A 5,162-nucleotide genomic window follows, 5' to 3' on the forward strand; every position below is an offset into this window, starting at 1 on the left:
AAGTTAGGATGATTCCTGTTGTCAAGATGATAAGTGTCTGGAACTGGTTGCTGTGATCTCTGAAAGTTGCTCACAAACTGAGTTAATTCACTAGATATAGCGCATTGCTCCGTCGCATGCGAATCTGCTCACAACTCATAAACACTAGTTATCTGATTAACACCATAGTTAGCCATAGAATCGATCTTCATAGACAACTCCTTTAGTTGAGCAGTGATAGCCGTAGCTGTATCCACTTCAAGAACTCCTGCTACCTTTCAATATGGCAATCTCTGAGTTGGATACTGATATTCATTAGTAGCCAACAGTTCAATTAGATCATTAGCTTCCTCATAGCTCTTTGCCCATAATGCTCCAGCTGATGCTGCATCGAGTATGGGTCTTGACTGTGCTCTCAAACCATTATTGAAGCAATTGATGATCATCCAATCAGGCATTCCATGATGAGGACACTTCCTAAGCATCTCCTTGTAGCGCTCCCAAGATTCACATAGAGATTCTCCCGATTGTTGCGAAAATTGAGTAAGAGCATTCCTCATTGCAGTTGTCTTCGCCATATGGAAGAAATTTCTGAGCGAGATCCTCCCAAGTGGTGATAGAACCTGCTGGTAGAGACTGTAACCAGCACTTAACTTTATCCCTCAGAGAAAAAAGGAAATGTCTCAACTTCACAGCATCTTCAGAAACATTGTTGAACTTGAAGGTGTCACAGATCTCGATGAAATCCCTAATATGCATATTAGGATCTTCTGTTGGAGAACCCCCAAACTGGATTGAATTATTTACCATCTGAATCATGACAGGCTTGATTTCAAAGGTATTAGCTGCGATCCCTGGCCTGACAATACTAGATTGAATGTCACTAATCTTGGGTTAAGAAAAATCCATCACCGCTCTCGTTGGTGCTGCTGGATCTCCCATTATAATGAGTACCTGAAACACAAACAAGTAAACCGTGAAAATAAAAAAATCCGAGTCAGTGAACATTAACGACCACTGATGTCAAGCACATAAACTAAAATTAACACTGAATCCCTGGCAGCGGCGCCAAAAACTTGTTAGGGTGAAAATACGTACTAAAATTACACGCAAGTATACGCGTTCGCAAGTAGTATAAGATATAAATAAGATTCGTACCCATAGAGACTCTTTTTAGTTAACTTAAGATTATGCACCTATACAATAATAGTATGGCTATCGCTCAATGCTAAGACAATAACAAGTTGATATATTTATAACCAAAATTAAACTAACGTGCAAATAATTAAGAGATTAAACGTGATTGAATTAACTATATGAGACAAACATAGGATTCTAACTTTATTAAATACTTCATTCAAAGTCATTGTTCTTAACCTTAGCATGCAATGGTGATGATAACTAATCAGATAACACGAAACTAGTAAATGCCAACTTTCGTTGCACGAATACCCTACTACCAGACATCCATAAAAGAGATAGAAGCTCAATAGACACCAATTATGTTGAGACCCTATAAATCTATAGAATTTGACAACATAAAGGTTTAATGAATAAGTTATCAATTGTGATTACATAGGGAAAGTAAGATGGTTAAAATTACCTACGAATCATGCATAATAAATACATGAACCTATGCTTGCATGGCAAGTTCTAAATCTCTATATTCACTATCGCTTCAATAGAGATTAACACGCTACCATATATGTTAGCTATGCACATAAGACGAATAAGCACAACCAATACTAGGATATCAATCAATCACCACACGCATATAGAAACAAATTAACTATAGAAATCCATAAGTAAATCCATTAGAATCCCATGATAATGATTAGTTCATAATCAAACTCATCGTCACCATGGGTTCCAATGAAAACATGATATAAAATAATATAAGAGTATTAGGGTTCAAAGACAAATCGAAAACAAACATCCAAGTATTAAATATACTAAAAAAAATAAAAGTCTTCTTCTCCGTAGCCGTCCTGTGCTCTCTAGGTCTTCTTAATGCTCTCCCTTCGCTCCTTGTTGTTAAAAACGTCTTTTTATTGGTATATATATGCCCCTAGTGGACCTGAACCCTCAAAATCATCAAATTATACTAAAATCAGGATTCTGGGGAAAAAAGGGCGTGGTGGCCACACTAAAATCAGCGCGGGCGTAATGTTTTTTTGGCAGAAAGGCGGGGCGGCCGCGCTTGTTTTGGGGGGAGCCGCGCCTGACTTCTGGACTTTTCTGTAGTTTCTTCTTTTGGCCGTATCTTGAGTTCTGCTGGTCAGAATTAGGCGATTTAATTGCCCACGCGAAGCTAACGAGATTCTATTAAACTTGATAATGGAATAGGATTCCAATTCTTAGCTCTTTTCAGCGTATTTCCTTGAAAAGCTCCTTTCTTCATTTAACTGATGCCTGAAATGCAATAACACAAAAACATATAAAAAATACCAACAACTTGAGTCCAAAACACCAACTTAAGCTTGTAAAGAAGCGTTCTAAGTAGATTTAAAATCCACTTATCACTTGCTAACTGTAAATAGATGATGCATTGTAATTCTACGTTAGTGAAAGAGTATCAATTGTTAAGGAAACACTATCAATGGATAATTTACAAAGCTCTCAATGGATGACTCAAGCCACCTTCAACGGATGATTCATAACAGACTCAATGGATAATGCTGAAGTCTAAAAGAACAATCAGATCTGAATAGCAATTGAAAGCAACTTGACAGTCATATTGATTGATTGTACATAAATGGAATGTGGCAGCCTGTAATCAAGATTATAAAGATCAAGAAGCATTTTCATTTTCATGGAAAATATGGACTTTCAAAGATGTTATATCTATCTGGATTGCATGGGTCAGAAAAATGGAGAGACATATGATTAGACCTAGATAATATACATATGTTTTGTCTTATTACACATGTAATTTGGTGATATATAAACCAAGAGTAGCAAGAGTTAAAAACATCGATCAATTTGACACAGTTAATAAAAGCAAGAACAAGAGAGCATTTGTAAGCTGTATCTTTAGCCCTCTCAGGTTTAGTTTGTAAGAACTCTTATAAGCAGCTGTGTGCTTTTGCATCACAGAGATCTTCTACATTCATATATATATATGTATATATATATGTCTGGTGGAAAAATCAATCCACTAGAAAGTATTTAAAAATTCTTGTTTATTTTCTTCGTGTTTGAATACTTTAATATTTCTTATCAGCAACTAGCTTATTCAAACACTGTTATATATATATATATATATATATATATATATATATATATATATATATATATATATATATATATATATATATATATATATATATATATATATATATTCGTAAGAAGTTTTAAATTTCCAAAAGAAACTAGAATTTCATTCAACCCCCCTTCTGTAATTCTATTGTTAGATTGTTCGCGAATAACAATTGGTATCAGAGCAAGCTCTTGACACACTAAGAGTTTAAAGATCAAAACAACTAACAACATGAGTAGGAAGGATGTGGGAGTGAAGATCCCTTTTCTAGATAAAGACAACTATCACCACTGGAAGGTGAAAATACACCTGCATCTCCTCTCTCAAGATGAAAGGTATGTTGATTGCATCGAGAAAGGTCCTGATGTTCCTCGAAGAGCTGCTACAGATACTGATGGAGTAGTAGGCAATGAACAAAGCATTCCAAAGCCACAATCTGAGTGGACAGATGAAGACATTGAGCAAGTGCACAAAGATAAAAAGACTATGAACATTTTTTTCAATGGTCTTGATAGCGATATGTTTGACAATGTTATCAACTGTAAATCTGCTAAGGATATCTGGGATACAGTTCAAATCATATGCGATGGAACTGAACAAGTGAGGGAAAACAAGATGCAACTTCTAATCCAGCAGTATGAGCACTTTCATTGTGAAGATAGTGAATCTTTGAGTGACATTTTTAGTAGAATTCAAAAACTACTAAATACACTGAAGCTGCATGGAAGAGTCTATCAGACAAAAGATTCTAAAGTAAAATTCCTCAGATCTCTACCAAAAGACTGGAAGCATATGACTGTTTCTTTTATAAACTCTCAAGATTATAAGGAGTTTACTTTGGAAAGACTTTATGGAAATATGAAAACTTATGAGCTTGAGTTGGACAAGATGAGAAGTTAGAGAAAGGAAGGAAGAAGGGAGAATCTATTACATTGGTAGATAAAGAAGAGAGAGTGAAAGAGATAAAGGTTGAAGCTGTGGAATCTGCACCAAACTCAAGGGTATGTGAATGCAAAAGAAAGGGGCTAATGACTGAGCATGAAGACCATCCTAGTCAGGATGAAATGGATGGCATAGATTAACATATGGATTTCCTATCAAGAAGATTTTTCAATCTCAAATTCAGAAATAATTTTGGAGCAACCAATTTTAAATAGAAACATGGTGGATAAATCAAAATTCAAGTGTTTCAAATGTTGCTTGAGTGGTCATTTTTCTAATGAATGTAGAAAGCATGATTATGAGAAATGGAAGATTGAGCTTGTGGATTACAAAAAGAAGTACTTTGAATTGCTCAAATAGAAGGAAAGGGCTTTCTTGACTAAAGAAAATGACTAAGCAGCAGATGGGGAAGACGAAGTTGAAGAACCAAACTATGTCAAGCTAGCCCTAATGGCCAAATCAGATGAAACAGAATGTAGTTCTTCAAGAAATCAGGTAATCACTACTAATATAGCACACCTTTCTAAAGATGAGTGTAATGATGCTATAAATGACATGTCAACTGAATTATATCATTTACGTGTTACACTTAAATCACTCACTAAAGAAAACAGAAGAATTAAAGATAATAATCTGTTTTTAAGTGAGAGAAATGCTGTGTTAGAAACTCAATTCGCTGAGTTTGAGAAACTGAAGATAGAGTGTAAGATTGCAAAAGACGAATTGACTGAATCTTTGAAGAAAGAGGAGATTTTGAGAAAGCAGCTTGAACAAGAGCAAGAGGTAATCAAAGCTTGGAAGTCATCAAGAGATGTATAAGCCCAAATTGCTAAGGTTCAAGGAATAGAGTCATTCTATGAAGAAGCCTGGAAAAAGAGCAAGGAGAAAACTGGACCCTGAGTTGGTAGAAGGTGTATCAACGAATGAGAAGTCAATGAATGATGAAGTTTATCCGTCGACAACCAAAAAGGGTTATCCGTCG

At 35.4% G+C, this 5,162-nt stretch overlaps 1 non-coding gene across 1 annotated transcript; it reads left to right on the top strand.

Moving 5' to 3' along the window:
- The first annotated feature begins 435 nt into the window (after positions 1-435).
- LOC141709361 (small nucleolar RNA R71) lies at positions 436-542 on the top strand. Its single transcript, XR_012569943.1, has one exon. It is a non-coding gene; the product is annotated as a small nucleolar RNA R71 (small nucleolar RNA).
- The last annotated feature ends 4,620 nt before the right edge of the window (positions 543-5,162 follow it).

The sequence above is a fragment of the Apium graveolens genome, chromosome 2 (genome assembly GCF_009905375.1).
Source record: "Apium graveolens cultivar Ventura chromosome 2, ASM990537v1, whole genome shotgun sequence".
NCBI classification, from domain to species: Eukaryota; Viridiplantae; Streptophyta; class Magnoliopsida; order Apiales; family Apiaceae; genus Apium; species Apium graveolens.